The sequence below is a fragment of the Agelaius phoeniceus genome, chromosome 13 (assembly GCF_051311805.1).
Source record: "Agelaius phoeniceus isolate bAgePho1 chromosome 13, bAgePho1.hap1, whole genome shotgun sequence".
NCBI lineage: Eukaryota > Metazoa > Chordata > Aves > Passeriformes > Icteridae > Agelaius > Agelaius phoeniceus.
In genome coordinates this window covers 7912800-7931517 of record NC_135277.1, presented here as the reverse complement: position 1 = coordinate 7931517, position 18718 = coordinate 7912800, and the positions used below count along the sequence as shown (strand labels likewise).

Sequence of the window (18718 nt, the reverse complement as noted above, 5' to 3'; positions counted from 1 at the left end):
AAGTGATACCAAGCCACTGAGCTGGAGCCGAAGCTGTGACGCTCAGCCCAAGTCGCCTTCTCGGCTTTCCCCACGCCTCCCGTGCTTTGCCCCACACATCTCGCACCTTGCAGCACGTTCTCCTCCCTTTTTCCTGACTTTTTTTCATCTATTTCCTTTACACTTTACCCATGTTGAGTGTGTATTCCCTAGCCCCCAAACCAGTCCCATCCTTTCCCTATCTTCCCTTTGCTTTGCCCACAAACTGTTACATTGGAAGGAGTAAAGACTAATATAACAAATCCTTGAGTACACTTGCAAAAGGAACCATCAGCTGGCTAATTTATTCTTTTTATTGCACCAAATTGTAATTTTATAAAATATTGCAAATTTTATAAAATATTTGCAAGCCCATTTTAAGAGATAAATCTTCTGTGTGGCTCTCTAATGAGCCGCCCTGGGAGTAGCCAGCATGTGATCTGCTGTAGGTCGCACCGCGACGTTCCCAGGCTGTGACTGGATGAACCACCGTAACTCTTTGAACTGTGCAAATACTCTACACTCTGGGGTCCAGGCTGCAATTTTCATGGGTATTTTTTCTCTCTCTTAAAAATAGATCTTCTGTAACCCCTTTATTGCAATATTCATAAAGCACTTGATGGAAATCCAAGGAAAATCCCTTCCCTTCTGCAACTTTGAAGCAAGCCTAAAACTTAAGAGAGGCAGAGGCCAAACCCACCCCATGTGCTTGGGTTTGGTGCTGAGAGGACAGACCCCATGCTGCATGTGTTTAGGGAGACTCAGGCTGCAAAAAGCCAAGGCTCAGCACTTCTTTATCCTGTGTGAGATTAGGAGTCATCCTGAATGTTCCTCCAAGCCTGGAAAGGATGCTGAGGTCAGGACAGATCTGAGATCTGAATGATGGTGGGTGCTTTCTCAAGCCCAGGAGAGGAGGAGGCAGATGAATCCTTGTTCTCACCAGGGGAAAGCCTTTACTTGGTAGGTAAAGTCCCCTGCCCAGAGCTGGGACAGTCCTTGCCCTCTGCAGGGACAGGCTGAGCTTGCTTTGGCCTACAGAGAAACTCCTCTGTAGTGTGGATAGAGGGGATGCTCGTTGGTACCAGACATCACCCAGCCTGGAAATCACCCACTGCCTGCCTGGTGGGCTTGAAACTTCTGGCACTGAATAACTGAGGGCAGGAGGGGCTGGACCAACACAACTGACTCGACATAAGCTTCAGGAAAACTCAAATCTCCTGCATGCACTTTCTCTCTGGGCAAAGTTCAGCGTTGCACTGAGGGTGCCTGCAAAAAAAGGGCTCCACCAGGACCCAGTTCCAGCCCCAACACTGCCTTCCCTCCCCAGTGCCCTGCACAGGGAAAACATCACTCTGTGTGTGGATTTACTGTCTTTTTTTTTTTTTTTAACTGAATAAACAATTGAAATTATAGCTCAGCCTCTGCCCCAACACTTGCTCCTGTGCCTCCTTGTGCCCTTACAAAGCCAGCACTGAGGTTTATATGCTGATAAACTGCCCTGCCACAGCAATTCTGGGCGGTGGGAAGAGAAAAAAAAAACCCTCAAATAATGGTAAATGGATGCAGAACGCTCTGCCTAATCAGATTCCTGTCCCCTATTGAGGCCAGGAAGGAGGGACCCCACTCCTCCCCTGCCCTCAGCCCAGCCTCCGCTTCACCGGCTCACACGGAGAAACTTTCTGGACAATTTAATCTCGACAGGGTGTTACTTAGAAAAACCTTTTTCACTGTCAATTTTTTTCCCCCCTCCCTTCCACCCCCCCCCCTTTTTTTTTTTCTTCCCTCCCAGCCTTGATTGAATTTTGCAAGCCCCTGATATCTTTCTTTTTTGTAGGGATGCACGCTGCTTATGCAAATACCAGCCTTTCATACCAGCCTCCCTGGCTCAAGCCCTCCAACTTGAATGTGACCAAAAGCTGTGCTCTCCCCTGCTAACTCCTTAGCACAATTACACCTCCATTCTGCTCCAGGGGCCCGGGGAGGGGGAAAAAAAAATCATTTTAAACTAATAACACGTGCTGTTTGCTTTGGATAATTACAAGGGAGCTTCGGCTTCTAAGAGCTATGAAATATTCTGTTCAGCGGGGCGGGAGGGAGGCTCCGTGTTCCGCCTACGCCGCGAGTTTTATCTCCTGACGGAGATGCTCGCGCGGCCTCTCGAGGCTCCCTCCATCTCGTGCTCATCCTCTGCACCTGGGCAAGCATTTACATTTCCTACGGAGCAACTTGGCGCTGCTTTGGGCTACAGGAGAGAGGAGAAGGCGCCTGACATTTTCCTTATCTCAAGTTACAATTTCCTGCAAGCATCAAGATAATAAAACATCGGAGATGGGCAAGATGAGCGAAATGAATGCGGCGGCTGAGGCTCCCGCAGCAGCGCGGGAAGGGCCGGGCAGAAAGGACACCCGGGGGATGCGGCTGCTCCGCTGGCTCTCGTTTGCATCGCGGCCCTGACGTTATTGTCCTCCTGCCTTGTCTGCTGGGGAAGTTTATGTGGAGGGCTTTTGCTGGGGCGAGGAGGAGGAGGGGAGTTTTCCCCAAAAGCACCCAGGAATCTGTCAAAAGAGGGACAGAAAAGAGAAGAAGAAGAAGAAGAAGGGAGACAGAGAGTGGGAACGTCAAGGACCCCTGACTAATGAATAGCAAGTTTGCCCTTGAACCTCCCTGGGCTTTGCCATTCCCAGGCTCCAAACAAGGGCTGATGCATGCTTGGGCCCAGCTGCAGGGGGACCGGGCTATGGTTCATCTCAGACACTTTGACAGCCCGGGCCTTTTCCCCACATAGCTCAGACTCGCCTAACTACTCCCCTGGCAACAGCTCAGTGCAGGAACCTGCGCTGAGGCCCTGCCTGCTGCATACAGAAGTACGAGGAGGAGGAGGGGAGCCGCTGGGAGAAATTAGCTAGAGACTGGCTTAACCCATCAAATGCTGGGCAGGCGTTGCCAGCCCCAGCACCCTTTGCTCAGCCCCAGCACCCTCCAGGCACCCCTGGGTGCTCACTGGCCAGTATTTGCAGTGGAGCTGGAGAGGGGCAGGGGTGGGTTAGACGTGCAGAATCGCTGTGCATCACAAATCCCACGACCTGCTGCTTCACCACGACCCAGTGCCTTGGACCTCGTGAGTGGGAAGGTCCTCATGGTGCCAGGGATGTGGGAGGGAGCCAAAGTAGCCAGCTGGAAAAGGCCACTGGACACTGAGAGGAAAGGGCATGGCCTCTCCCCGGTGTGGTGGGACAGGGCATCCTTCCCTGCCAGCCAAAATGAGGGCAGGGGCTGGATGAGAGGCACAAACTTGCCCTGGATGCTCTTTCTGCATTGCAGATCAAAGGCTGAGGACGAGCTGGCCTTAGGGGTCTGCACTGAATGGCTGGAGAGAACAGGCACAAACACCCGGCGGCTCTAAAATGCGACCCAGAAACGTTCCCACATCCCAGCCCCATATAAATCAAGGGGGGAAAAAAGGGGGAGCTCCATCCCAGCCTCTGTTTTTACAGAGCATCTTTCATGTGCAGCCCCTGAGAGAGGGCTTTGCCGAGCTTGTTAAGGATGGCTCCTGCGCCAGGCAGAGAGGGGGACGCACCATATGGAGAGGAGAAAAAGAAAAGGGGACACTGAAAATGGAAAATTATGCAAAGCAGGAGGAGAGGCACTGGGGGAAAGGGGGGAGGGAGGCAGCAAGGAGGTGGGGGATGGGGAGACAGGAGGCTGGAAGTGAGCCCTGACTTGGGGAACACCATTAGCTGGCACTGGGGCTGCATAAGGAACAGAAGTTTCCTGTGACCAGGTGCAGGACAGCCCTTTGTACCCTTGGGTGCTGTCACTGGAGGGCATTTCTCCAGCCTAGCCTTCCCTGAGAGGGTCTGGGCTGTGCCAGGGCGATGCCCAGCTGGACTGTGGTGGGTGCACTCTGTTTCTGGAGCTGTGCTGCACTGGGAGACACAGCAAGATGGGGTCCGTGGTGACCTACTTCAGAGGTGTCCTGAGGACCTCTGTTACTATAGCAATGAGGGTGCAAGCAAACATTATGGCCTTTTGGACAAGAGTTTTGCTTGTCATCAATCACAAAAACCAGATTAATGCAAGGAGGTGCCAGGACATTGTAAGAAAAGGCTCTGATCAACAGCAATGATAGCAAGGGCCCAAACTGCCCTTGGGTCTCAGCTGCCCGTGCAGTGAAGGCGGATACTTGGGTGAGGGAAGGGAGAATCCAAATTCAGCTGCCAGAGCTCTTCCCTTCCCCTTGGACCCTGCAGAATCCTGCAGGTGCTGCAGGGTGAGCTGCAGGCCCAGTGCAGCTCAGGGATGCTGGGCAGGCATTCCTGTCCAGGCCTGTGTTACTGCCCAGCTTGTGCTCAAAATCCAGCATTGGCCTAACGTGGTGTTTGGAGAAATGACTCAGCTCTTCCCAACCCAGGTGTAGAGCTCCTTTTCCCTATCCTGGAAACACTGGCTACCTTTGGGGAAACACTCACCTTGTCACTGTGACAGCTTCTTTTTCCCAAAGCTACTCTGTGCTCCAAACTTGTGGCACTCTGCTGGCTCCCTGTCATGGGCCATGACCACCTTGCACATCCTCACTGGGAGCAAGCCCCCTTCTCCAGCCCATCTTCCACCCAGCAAGGAAAGCCACCCACGCTGGTGCTTGGTGCTGGTTGCTCTGTGACTCCTGCTTTGTCCCCTCTGTGCCATTCCCATCTCCCCATTCAGTGGCTTTTGTTCACAGCAGCCAGTGTTTTTCCTTCACTCTCCTCAGCATTGCTCAACACCCAGGAACACAAACTGCTCCTGGCTCCCACCTCTCATCGCTCTCGGCCCTGTCACAGCCTTTGATCTCACACTCCTATCCACCACACTGCTCCCTTTTCTAGCTCCTTCTGTCTGTTCCATCAGAAAACCTTCCCTTGCTGCATCCCAAATGGATCTCTCCATTAAACCCATCTACTGTGCTTCCCTCCACTTACCACTGGTTAATTTACCATCGGCCCCATGCTCCTAAACCCTCATATTTCAGGCAGGTGTGGGGAAGATTCCTGTGAGGCTGGTGCAGAGACAGACGTGGGCCTGTGCCTGCAGAGATGGGCACGCTTGCCCTGGCATACACGTGTTCCTGCCTGCACATGCCAACACCTACATGTTCCTGCCCACGTTCCCGCTGCCACATCCAAGGCTCTGGGATTTCAAGGGGAGCTCTTGTTCTCCAATGGGGCACGGGAATTATCTGCACAGCACGGCTGCAGGTGGGGATTTGGGCTGTTTGGTCTTACAGACACTGGACTAAAAAGATGCTGTACCCATTTGGTTTCCTCAAGAACCATGCCCTGGAGTAAGGCTGCATGTGTTGGCCAGATCCTCAGTAAAGCCCTGGAATGAGCTGTAGGCACTGAAGAGGATTCATCTAAGCAGTATTCAAAGAAAAATAGCAAAAAATAAAGTTCACGGGGGCACACGAAAAACAGAGCTTCCACCCACAGAGCAGCTGTGTGGGGCTCTGGAGACAGGCAGGCAACGTGGGAGATGTTTCAGAGCTTGCTCTCAAAATGATACATTTGCAACCGCTTCCCTTCTTCAGCCCCTGGAGGTACACTGAGCTACCTGCCCTGCAGAGAGACATTTCAATCTTCATGCACAGCACTTTGTCCTGGGCTGCTTTAAGGCTGGCTGGCCCTTGTGGCAGCATGATGCAAAAATGAGATGTGCCTTTGTGGGAGAGGAAGAAGAGGGATGTACTCTATCCCCTGGTATTCTGACACAGGCAAGGAACTGCCCCTCCTTGAACAAACCCAGGCAGAGGGGTAGTTTGGTGCTCTCACTGCAAATTCCCACCCACTAGGAATGGGTGGTGGTGTGGGGAGAGCAGATGGGATTCAGGGTGTCCTTTGGATCAGGCTGGCCTCAGCTGCTGTGCTGGAAGCTGAAGCGTTTCCAGGGAGGATATGGCAAGAACAGTGAGTCCTGCCCAAGTGACGGTCCAAAGCGCTGGCACTCCGTCCCGATTCAACCTCGCCCCAGATTCCCGCCCTTGGCTCACATCCAGGTTTCTTTCTCCTTGACCCATCTCCATCAAAAGCAGCGCTGTTATGAGGCTCTGCTCTGAGTTTCTAGTCTACAAATAGAAGCAAAGCAGCACCTGCTGCAGAGCTGAACATTTCCACTAAACTCTATTTTGATGCCTGTCCCGGCCAAAGAAATCTTTTGGGACCATGTCACTTGTAGGAGATGTTAAATATTTCAACCTCCAGCAATATGAGACACTGATACAATACTGAACTACACAATTGCTGTATGTCCCTGCACTTCCACCTTGGCTGCAGAGATGCCCCACAAGGGCTCATCTCCAGCAAATATTTCTCTGGACAGGGACAGGGAGTTGGCTGCCTCGAGTGCTGGGGCTGATGTGTTTATCGGGCAGCAAAGCTGGCCCTGCCATCTCTCCCGGGGAAGCTGTGCCATGGGAGCTGCTAAAACAGCATTTCATTTCCAAACAGGGCCCCAGAGACCTCTTGTGAGAAGGATTCAACAGAGCGAGGCGGGGTAGAGCAGAACAAGGAGACACAACCCCAGGCTAAAAACAAGGCAGACCCCAGGTTTGATGGACCTTATTGCTCTGCACCAGGGCTCAGGCTGGCCTGTCCCCTTGACTCAGTGCCAATCTCTCCTGGGCCACCACTGATGGGGAAACAGCGAATTGGGATTTTTTTTCACCTCCTTCTTCCCCCATTTTCCCTCCCCTAACTCCTTTTCCGCATCATAAGCAAAGTCGTAATAAAGCTCCCATCCCCACTGCCAGCCCTGCACCATGCTCCCAGCAGAAAAGAGATGCAAAGCCACGCTTGGAATCTGATTCCCCGGCTTTAAACGCTGCTCTGCCAGCAAAGTGCGACTTGAAAGCTCCCCTGTCACAGTTACAAAGCTCCGAACAGCCCTTCCTCGGATAATCACGCTTATCTCCAGATTAAGAAAGAGAGACCTGCAGCTGAGGCTGGTCACATGGGCTGGGATGTAGGCAAATCTCTTTTAAACAATCCCCATATAGCTGTGACCTCCACCGCAGCCCAAATACACCGTCCCTCGGTCCCACTCGAAAAGCAGCTCTGGAGACATGACAGAGCATGTGAGAGGAGACGGGGCCGGGGATGGGGGGGCGGAGGGAAACCACGGGGGAGGAGTGAGAAAGCAACGGAGGAGAGGAGGGTGAGAAAGACGGAAGAAGAAATAAGTGAAGGGAGGATGTGGGAGAGGAATAGGATGTGGTGGAGAGGGAGGAAAAGTGCATGAATGAAGGGGGAGGATGATGAAGGACAGGGAGGTCTCTGCTGCTCTTCCTGTTGGGGATTAGTTGTCCCTGCACTGTCCTCAGTTTAACTCTTCCCACTCTGTCCCCGACTGGCAGCCTAGCCTGATTATGTGACTCCAGCTGTGCCAAGCAGCCTTGGCAGGGAGAGCACGTTACCTACTTTGCTGCCACGGATTCATTAAGAGGCTTTGCTTGTGAGGGAATAGTCATCCCAATGGGGAAAGGGAAAAAAACCCTTTCTGCAGATCAACCTGGTGAGGAGCTCTGACAAAGCGCTTTCCACAGCCCTGCCCAGAGTTTGGGAGCAGAATTAAGGAGAGATAGGGACGTGCAAACAGGAGAGGAGGGCACAGGGGTGGCAGGTCAGCTGGAAGGGGTCTTTAGCATGGCCACTGCTCAGAGATGAGGCACCAGACAGGGAGGGAGCTGCAAGCCCTTTGCAGGATGCTGGTGCCTGGTTCTTCTTTGTGATTAAAGGCCACCTTGCATCTGGGTCAGGCATGGATGACACATTCACCCTCTGCGTAAATGAAAGGTCTGAGCAACCGCAGAGAGACTTTTTCCAACAGCAGGTTCCCCTCTTACATCCATGTGGGATTAGCACAATTACTTTGCGATGGAGGAGCCCAAACAGCTCTGAAATGGGCACAGAGTGCTGGGGCTGCACCTCTCTGAGGATGCCCACTTTCTGCTGGCACTGATGGGGGTTTCCAGCCGTGGCCACCGGCTGCAGCCCGCCGGAGGGACGGCAGTGCTGCCTCTCCAGCTGCTCATTATTCACCCTGCGCAATTAGGCACCGCTGATAAGTCACACGAAATTGCCTTTGTTCTCCAACTGGAAGACCTGCATTTCATGGGAATCCCTTTTTTCCAGCACATTACTGATGAGCTGCCCACTGTACCTGCTGCTGGAGTGGCAGTGAGGATTTTGGGGCACTCTTTGGGCTGGCCCTCATAGATATCCCGTGCAGGTCGATGGGGAGGTGTAGCCTGGCCCCGCCTGTGTTCCTGGACTTCTCTGAGCACAAAGGAGAGCTGCTCCTCCTGCAGCCCACCAGAGACTTGTCAGCTCTCCTCCAGGCAGGTGGCTTTGTTGCTTCCTGGCTAGTCTACCCTCTCTCCATGTCACTTCCCAGCTTCCCTCCCAGCAGCAGAGGAAAACCCAGTGCAACTACGAAGTCAGTGGGGGAAGAGACGTCAGCCCCACCCAACCAAATCTTGCTGATGCCAACAGCCACCTTACATTGTTCATGACCTTCCCCTTCCTCCCCAGCCAGCCCATCAGGAGTAAACCCCATGCTCTGCTGCTTGGACCAAGCATCTCTCACCCAGGTTCCCTGCAGGCCAGCCCTGCTCCATTGTGCATCAGCTCCTGCTCTTCATTCTTTCACTGTACCAGAACCCAAGTATGGAAGAGAAGGCAAAGCAAACTGGAGCTAATGTGAAGCTGGGTGCTACCAAGCTTCACAGGAGGTAAGCTGTGCTCCAGTAAACTTCCCAAAATGACCCCTGCTTCAGAGCAGCCTTGTGGCATGTAAATCGCTGCTCTTTCAGCATCTGGCAGCTGCTCAGATGGGACCACAGGGAAAAAAGACATCTTGGCCCATTCAAGAGTTTCTTCCCATTCTGCTCAAGAAATGTATGTGGGCTCTTAAGTCTTGTTGATTTAAGGGAAAGGATGCAAAATTAATTTAGACAGGAAATTAATTAGATGTGAACTGATGTTTACATCCCTACACATACAATGAATTCTTGTGTGAACCCACAGAATGCAGATGGATGGATGGATGAATGATAACAGCAGTCTAGGAATGACATTATGTGCTGGTCCATACGCTGGGGATGTAGAAAGACTTTTCTCTGCATTGCTAATTAATAACTATATCCTGAGCAAATGTTGATAAATCCTTTATAGAGCATGTTATCTCTGTCTCTCCAACTCCTGTTCTGCATTTCTATTTGCCTGTTTCCACTGCTCCACCCCTGGCACCCACACGCTTCACTTCCCTCCCATATTTTGTAACTGGTAGCAGATTTGACTCCCTTTCTGGAGAAAGAGGCGGAGGTTTTGTTACTGGGGCTTTGTGTGAGTGATTGCATGTGTATGTGTGTATACAAAGATGGATACAAATCCATTGGAAATAAACACCTTTTAAGGGACTTGAGAGAAAGACACACAGGGCAAAGGAGAAGAAAGAGCCTACAGACCCTCAGCCAGACAATCAGCCAAGATGAAGAGAAAGACCCAGTGAACCAAAAAAAGCCTCAGTTCTCTTTTAAACTCCCCATGATTTGCAAGGAAAGCAGCAGATCCCATGGCTGGGAAGCCGAGCTGCGGCGATGTAACCCTCACCCCTTCTCCCAGCCCCGCACAGCTCAATTACCCCAGGCTGCCAGGCTGCTCTGAGCACACCCCCACCACCCCGCATCTCCCCCGCCGCCGAGACAGCTTTCACCAATGGAAGGAGTACAAATATATTCATTGGCACCTTATCAGACATGCATGCAAAACTAATTAACATGGGGAGACATGCAAGCTGCCACCCAGCCACAAATACACACCCACGAGCATGCACACACACACGCACGCATGCACAAGGCAACCCTTGTCTAGGGGGGACATTCAAAAGGCTTTGTCACTAATTTAGGCATCTGTCTCAGTCTGGTCTGGTCCTCCTGGCTAGGCTGGAGTTGTGGTTTTTTTCCCACTCTGTTTGACAATGCTGGGAACATGCCCGGAGACCCCTCATTCAAATCACCCCTTGACAATGGTCTCATTGTGTGAGCATATAGAAAAGGGAAAGGATGGGGGAGAAGATGTGGAAGGGGGGGTAAGGAATTAAAATGTGAACCCAAGGAAGTGTTTACTAACACAAGCCTCGCAGCTGCCCCGTCTCTCCTCCACCCCCTTCTTCCGCCCCTGGCCGTTCCAATGGCCCAGCCTGTCCCCAGTTCGAGGCGGGCAGCAGGATGTCGGGACAGCGGAGTGGCTCCACGGAGGTGCCCAGAGAGCAGGCAGAGTGAAGGGATGAAGCCTCAGGGCATTCAAGTCTTTGGCAGCAGGGGGGCAGGTACAGGTTAGAAAAGAGAAGATAGAGCCAGAGATGCCTCGGAGAGGATTAGGGACTTAAAATGTCCTGGGAAGGACATCTTCATGGAGGAGCAAGAGATTTATTGGTATAACCACTCCAAGGCTTTTTCCAGCAGGAACAAAAAGTGCTTAAACCTGGCCTCGTGGATTTAGAGCTAGTGAGCAGCCTTGCTGCACGGTTTGGACTGCTCTCTTTGGTGCTGCAGCCAGACAGACACACCACAGCACGAGAAGAAAGGGGGGAGCAGCAGGGTGTTGGAGCTGGGGGCTCAGAGGATGGACCAGACTCCCTTCAGGACCCCTACTGCTAGTTATTAAATACCAGGAGAAAAAAAAAAATAGGGAAAAATGCCCCAATGCCCTGGCCACCCCCAGGCACGCCTGGGGAAGGAAATAGCGAAGGTGCAGATGGGGGATGTTCCCCCAGCCCCACCGCGCTTGGCTGGCCTTGGCAGGCTCCGTTCAGCTGGAAATGCCCAAGAGCCAGCAGAGCAAAGGCAACGGGAGCTGGGGAGGGGGAGAAGACGATGACAACGTTTTCCATATATGCAAATGCATCCATACAAGATACCCAGAGGGAGACAAAACAAAGAGACCTCAAAGAGGCTGGCTCTGAGACCCGCACAAAGCCAGATACCTCCGCACACCTACGGTGTTTGCACGTGAGGACCTGTGCAATGCAAGATGCAGTGTTGCCCAGAGGTTCCCCCCAAATGTGAGCAGATATCAGCCTAAAGAAAGCCTGGTGGAGGAGCCCAGTGAAAGCTGCAAAGACAAATGCCACAATCCCACATCCTCCTACACAAACAGGTGCACCTTAGGAGTACAAAACTATTCCCGTCCTTTAGCTTAGTCAGAGAAGAGAAAAGCTGTGATGCAAACCCACATGAGCCCTGCCTTGGTGGGCAGAGGTAGCTCAGCTCCCCCAACATTGCTCCCGCAGTCAGATCCACCCCCTAGACCTTTGTGTGATTTCCATAAGAGGAAAGCTAGGAAATTCCTGGACATTACTAAACAAGGCTGGCCAAAATGTCACACAGAAACCCAAGAATGTACACGAGGCAAAACAAAAGTCACCTGTGCAAACATTTCTGCTTAAAAAAGGGAAAGTACTGCAAGGTAAGCAAATCTGTGCTTTTTATCCAAACAAGTGGTTGTGAGCAGTTTTATTGCCACATTCCTGTGCCCCAATACACAGGGATAAGTACTCGACACACAGTGACACGCAGGGACTCGGGGACAGAGCTGTTGTTTTAATAGGGCAATGAAGACAGCGAATGAAATAAAACCCTACAGAGATCAGCTTGCAGAACTCAAGGCTGAGAAAATCTATTTGATGGTAAAAGGAAACAAGGACACTCATGATTCTGCTCTCATTTCCATGCTGTAAATTTGGGCAGCTTTTACTGAATGCAATTAAACCCTCGCTTAGGATTTCACCTGGCGAAGCTGAGGGCAGACCTTGCTACAAAGACCCACCTCTGAGCTCTTCCCCTCAACTTGCTCTGCAGAGGCCAGCAGGAGCTGTGAGAAAACGGAGTGAAAAAGCAAGGGAATTCATAGATCCCTGCCAGTGTGGCCATTTCAAAGCCCCCTTCAGCTCTGTCTTGCCTGTTCTCTGCTTCCCCAGTGATTTGCTGCTTTGCTCATGGAGCTTTGGCTGCAGGGAACAGTCAGCACCAGCATGGCAAGCACAGAGACTCAATGGTATTTGGGCATCTCCTTCCCTTCAGTTCCTCTAATGGGAACTGAAAACCTCAGCAAACCCCCAAAACATCCATTCCCTGCCTCTGGTGGCTGATCCTTCCTTTCCAAAACTATTAGGGTTCCGCTGGGCATCCCTTGCAAGAAACACTGCAAGACCCTCTGTTATCAACACCTCTTTGAGTATTCTTTACATTTCCCTTTATTTCAAGACAGGGCATTTCAAAGGCTTTTGCCCAACAGCACAGTTTAACACACTGAGTTTCCCAAGCAACAAGTAATACAACTCCTCACCTACTTGTACCACACAGGTAAAGTCACCTCAGGGCTGTGATCTTAAATCCATACATGCTTTTCCCCATGGACGTTGAGAGCTGTAAATCTCAACATTTCATTAAACAGATCACTCAGAACAGATTGCCTCACAACATAATTTCTCGGCTGGCCACTACCCACGAGCAGATGATTTTACATGACATTTATTCATGCAAATTGCCGAGGCTGTAGTCTAGTTACCCAGCAAGAGCATAAAAAATTACAGTTTAGATGCATAAATGCTGGCACCATGAGAGAAGACACGATGAGACTGGAAACACATCCCTGGGTTTCACATACAGTGCAACAAAACTTAGAGAGAGTCCTCATCAAATGGGGATTTATCAGGAATGACCCCCCCAAAATAATCCAGGGGAGGCAGAGAAAGGCATGTGCAAGGCTGCAAGGGCTACAGAGAAATGAACTTCTCCTGCTGCATGTGCAGAAACCTGCCATGGGGAGAGCACACGCAACATTTTACGTCACTCACAAAGCCTACTCTGTCCAATAAAGTGGGGAAGTAAAACAAAGCATGAAATCCAGGCATAAATTAGCATCCCTCTAGCCTAGCTTTATTTGTGCTGCTGCTGCTGTGGATTAGCATCTAGCTGGCTGACAGGCTGATAGGCAGACAGAAACAGGGAGAAATAAAAAAAATTAAAAAAAAATAAAAAAAATCAGTGGGTGTCTTTTTTTCTCTATGGTTCCTGGGATGTCTGCCTTCAAAGTGCAGGCAGTGTTCATCCCTTTAGGACCCAAATTTTTCCATCTTCCTGTGAGAGCAGTAGGCTCTGTAGGAAAGCAAATCCCCCTGAGATATTTGTGCCTGCACCCTGTGGAGCCGGCACCCGTCATCCAATGCAAGCCCAGTGCGAACCTGTCACATCCTCAGCCAGCAAATCCCCCCGGCATTCATCCACAGCTCCACTCTGCAGAGCCACAGGAGCAGCGATGGTGTGGGGCTGGGAGACCTTGAGGGTAGCACCTTGCCACGGGCACACACAGGGAGCAGACGCCCCGGGATTAGCTCTGGATCATGCTCACCATCGCTCGGGGCAGCTGCTTCCTTCACCGCTTGCAGCCACGGCTGGGTTTGGTACCTGATCCCAGATGACATGACCGGGATCTCACGCCGGCATCTCCTCTCAGTTTGTGTCAGAAATGTGTCACTGCCTGCTCCTCGGGCAGGAGGACCTGCAGAGAGCTTCCATCGGGCTGACACACAGCCTCCCTCTCCTCAGGGCTGCATGGCAAAATGAGTGGTCGTCACCAGAGACATCCCTCCTCTCAGGGCTTGGTGGCCTTGTGCCCACCCGCCCTTTCCAAGCACAGCCATGGAAACATAGCACTAAAGAGGTGCCAGTCTTGACAGCCACCACTCCAGTCCTTCCCAAACCAGCCCTGGCAAAGGAGCCTTTCTGCCCTAGCAACTTCAGGCAGCAGAGAGGAGCTGGGAAGCTCCTCAGTGTGGCCCTTGTGCACAAACCGGGGGAACTACAGCAGTAAACTTGACTGTGGTAAAAGCAAAGCCCATTTCCACCCTCACTGAGCCATTCAGAGTTTGACTGGGCTCTCAGGCCGCAGGAGATTTCTAGTCCTTGCCTGTCTTTTAAGGAGCCAAACACAGAGCTCAGTTTTTAGGCTATGGAAATCAAATTTTCAGCTGCTTTTCAAAGGCGGCCTAGAAAACACAGACTAATTCTGCACAGCCAAAAAGCAAGTCCCTCAGGAGTACAGCATGCAGCTCAAACACCCCCATGTCCCTCTGCCTGCCACCATGACTCCAACTGAGTGGGTCTGATCAGGAGATGGAAGTGTGAAAACTCCCCAAGATGTAGAGAATCCCTCCTTGGCAGAGCCCTTGCAGCTCTCAGCCCCTCAGTCAAGTGCACTGGCCCTGCTGATCACTGGTGCCACAATCCCAGTAGATTGGCATTGTCTTTGGGGCATGGAACAGGCAAAACCTTTCTTGCAGCAGGCATCTGTGGCCAGTTCTGCTTGCTCCATGCCCAAATGGATCAACACAGGCAGGTTTTTCCCAAAGGAGGCAGAAGGGCACTCTGCAGAGCTTCGAGACAGCTGCAGCTGGAAATAGCCCAAGCAGAAGAGATGCATCCCTGTCCCTCCAGCCACGCCTTCCCTGGAGTGCTTGATCCAAGTCTGGAATAAAGCACACCACCACCATCCTCATCCCACTGCACACAGCAAGACAGTCCCCTCCACATCCCTGCAGCCACAGAGGTATCTATGGAAACATCCCATGGCATCAGTAGGGAGGTTTCTTTTAGGGGCTAGGAAGGAAAGGAAGAAGGAAGAGAGTGTAGAAACCAGAGCCTTTGTTTCCCAGCACTCAGCCATGCTGTTAATTAGGTAGCAGAGACCAGCCACTTCCTACCACATCCTCAAGCTCTTGCAGCAACAGCAGGCACTCCTTTAGTCTCTGTCCTTTGGGGATGAGAAGCAGGCAAGGAGACAGAAGTCAGTCAGAGCCTACAGAAATGCAACAAGCTTCAGGAAGGATCTTTCCTTTGCAAGGGAACAGGAACCTGATGGGCTCCCCAGCCAGCACTTATCTATGTGAGCCATTTGTTTCCTCCCCAAGCTCTCAGCTTGCTCTGACACATCACCCATTCCCCTGATTGCAAGCAAAATGAGTCAGATGGGTCCCAGCCTTGCACCCACTCAGAAGCCCTCTATTTCTACCCTGCTCCTCAGTGCCACGCCATCAGGAAGCTCAGCCTGGGCACCATGCAGGACCACAACTGCCTTAAGAGCTTGGTACAGGTCCAGACTCACACATGCAGTTTGCCCTTCATTCTGGGGAGCTCCAGTACACTTCTGCATGAGCTGCATTAAAACTCACACTGGCAACAGCACGTTCAGACAAACAGCCACTGGGACCAGGGCAATACCTATGAAATGTATCACAAATGGACTCAAGGAGCACATTCCCTTGAGTCACTGGTCCAAGTGGCAGCTTGGGACATATCTGCAGCAGCCTGGGGAGATCCTGCACAGTACCACGAGGACACCACAGAGACAGCATCTCCTCCTCTGACTCTTAAGCAGAGTCTTCCACAGCGCTGCACACAGTACATGACCTCTCAGTTAAAGCAAGGACCAAATAAATTTTAAAAAGCTTTCTTTTTTTTCTGAGTCCTGACAGCATGGAAGTCAAACACTGTTTTTCAAGCTGTTCCCAGAATGAGACTGAGCCACATGTATCCACAGGCACAGCCAATCTGCATCTGTACAGCCTTGTTCCCACCACCTTCATTAGCACATACAGAGATGTACATCCCTCTCTTGTAGAATAGGGTGCCAGGGACCAACATCACCAATTAATACCTTCTGGACCACAGCCCTCTGTGCCCAGGGCCATACAACAGTGGCTGGGACCACTCCTGAGAGTTCTCGGTATGTCTAGGGGCTTAAATGAGACCCAAGCCGGCTGCTATCCAACCCAGTGTGATCCATGACACTTTGAGTTGTCAGTCTCTCTTTTCCTCTCTGTTCGAGTGTTACGCAGCATCCTGCACTGTCAGCCTCGAGCTTTGAGTCTTGATCCCCAAAATTGCTAAGATTCATTCCAAAAACCAACTAATTGGAGGAGTTTTCTTCAGACTGATAATGCCTAAGCCCTACAAGGTCTTTGACTTGTTTCCAGAGTTTTCCCTGCAATTAAGATGTCCCTAAATACATTTCTTGTTAGCATAATTCTATTAATTTTAAGTGAGAACTGAGACTTTTAAACAGTCCTTGATTACAGTTGCTGGAGCTTTGCAACAGACACCCCAAATCCCAAGGTTTGCTCTAAAACCCTTGTGAATTATTCTAGTCCAGCCTTGCCAGCTGCTCTTCTACCCGAAAGGCACCTTCCCTTGAGAGCAGGATAGTAGAAGAAGGGAAGAAAGCTGGAAAACAGCCATTTCTGGGACTACAAATGAAATCAGGAGGAACAGTCCCAAAAGCCTCTCTTAGCCTTGGCCACCAGCAGCAGCTACTCATGAAGCTCCCACCAAGTGAGAGCCAAAGGAAGAGACACATTGATCCTGCCTTGCTGGATTTTATGCCAGGCTTGTCAGCAAGGCACGCTCAGCTTTGGCTGCCCAGAAAATGCAAACCTCTCCTTTGTGTGGCTTTCTGGACACCTCCCGCTGCCCTCCCTAAATCCCAAAACCAGCAGCATCCCTTGCAAGGTGCACACCATGCCAGAGGCAGCAAAGACGTGCTCCTTGCAAGCCTCCCGGCCCCAGGCCTTCTGCCAACACCATCCCAACATGGGGCACGCAGGCAAAAGAGCTGCCAGAGGAATCCACACCGAGCGGCGCTGAGCACGACCTTTCTGCTTTACAATGGTAACCTGAATCCTAAATACTGGATTTCTAGGCACGCATTAAAGCCATGAGACAATGGAGACGGCGAGGCTGGGGCTGGCTGCAAGCCAGCTCCATGCCGGCCCCGCCAGCGCCCGATGTTTCCCATTTCCCTCTTTTTCACCATGGCAGATAAGCTAAGTCCCCCTAAGCCAGGAGGCAGGTGCATACAGAGCTCACCCCTGACTTGGGGACTGTGTGCGACTCACCCCCCATAGAAGGTGGATGCCCAAGAAGACCCAGAAAGGTGGTTGCCTTCCTCTCTCCCTCTCTCTCTCATATGAGCATTGCTTCTCCTTTAATTGGTTTCATTCATGGCGGCCCTTTGCTAAATGTAATTATGCCAGGCTCTCTCCATCTGTCTGCGTTCAGGAAGAGACATCGCTCTCACTGTTTTTATCTTCAATCTTTATTTCTGCATTAATCCCCGCTCTGCAGCTCACATGTACAACAATGTCCAGGACCTCCTGAGGACATACAGACACATAATGAAGAGCAGGATTTGTCCCTGGGTCTCTCCTGGCTGGAGGACATTTTTTCACAGGGAAAGCCCCATACCTCAGTCACTCTGTAACATCTACATCTCTCAATGATACCTCCACAAGCCAGACCTTTTGCAGACACTCAAGAGTTGTCTGTGAGCCCAGGCAAGTGGAGACGGTTTGATTTTGTCTGCATCACAGAGATGTCTCTGCCCTGTCTTCCCAAGCCCGGTACATAAAGATAGCAAGATGTCTGCTTAGGTTGACATGGACCGCTTTTCACATGGAGACAGCATCCAGTCCCATACTACCACACTCATTTTCCTTTCCAGGAATGCAGACAGGGTGAACACGTCTGAGCATAGGGATTAACAAACCTCAGCTCTGCAAGGGCAGCTCATAGCTGCATAGCTGAGGCTGCAAAGCGCCCAACACACCCAGAAGGGTTTCATCCCTGGGGATTCATTACCCAAGGTCCTTACACCTTCCTCAGCCAGGGTAGGTAGATCTTGGGGGAAAACACAATGCTAAAAGAGCTGTTGGTTTATCGAGAGACCCAACCCAGTGACACAGACCCTGGGCAACCAAGCACCATCTGGTGACCGCCGGCTCCCGACACAATAGCCCACGTTGGCATGTTTATGATAGAGACCAGAGGCGGATTCCCATTATCCCCATCAGATCCTGTGATGTGGTTTCAGGAGAAGGACCATGAGAAGCAGATGGGATGGCAGAAGAGAAAAGAACGCAATGAGACAGACAGACAGGAGAGATTTACATGAAGCTAAAGCGCATACCCATAAACATGGGATAAGTAAATAGCATGTAAGTATGAAATTAAATGCAGGGAATCCATGGCATCCAGTAATCAGTCAAATATCTCCTTCACCTCTTTTTCAGTTTATCATCGGCATTTTAAAATGAGATATTTATGCCAATAAGTAAGCCAGTTGTATATTGTAACCCTGCAAATATTGGCTTGGATCTGAGAGATTCGTCCCGACAGACAATTCATTTTTACAGTTATTTTTGGACTCCCGGCTTTCGTGGAACACCGGCTCTCTGTGTTGGATTTTATGCCCCTGAAATGTATTTACAATGCATGGCATCTGTATTGTGCATTACACACTTAAATCATTGCATTTCATTCATCGCTTGTAAAAAAAAATATTGCAATATCCTGAAGCTCTGAATACTCAAATTCAAAATATAACTGCTGCATTTTCAGAGTAATGCTATAAAATAATGTTGTATTTTTAGATAAAGGAGGTAAAATTGATCATGAGGAACATGGATTCCCAAGATCTGGGAAGAAGGGGAGTTTGGATTTCACACCACGATAAATGGGTAAAAAAAATAAAACTAAAAGCTGAAAAACCCACAAAGGTTTATTTTCTAAACAAGAACATAGAAACATTTTGTCACTTAAACAAAGGGA

At 50.8% G+C, this 18718-nt stretch overlaps 1 long non-coding RNA gene across 10 annotated transcripts in view; it reads right to left on the bottom strand.

Moving 5' to 3' along the window:
- The window catches only part of LOC129126473 (uncharacterized), a 43739-nt gene that overhangs the window by 1046 nt on the left and 23975 nt on the right, over window positions 1–18718 (bottom strand). The window lies entirely within an intron of this gene.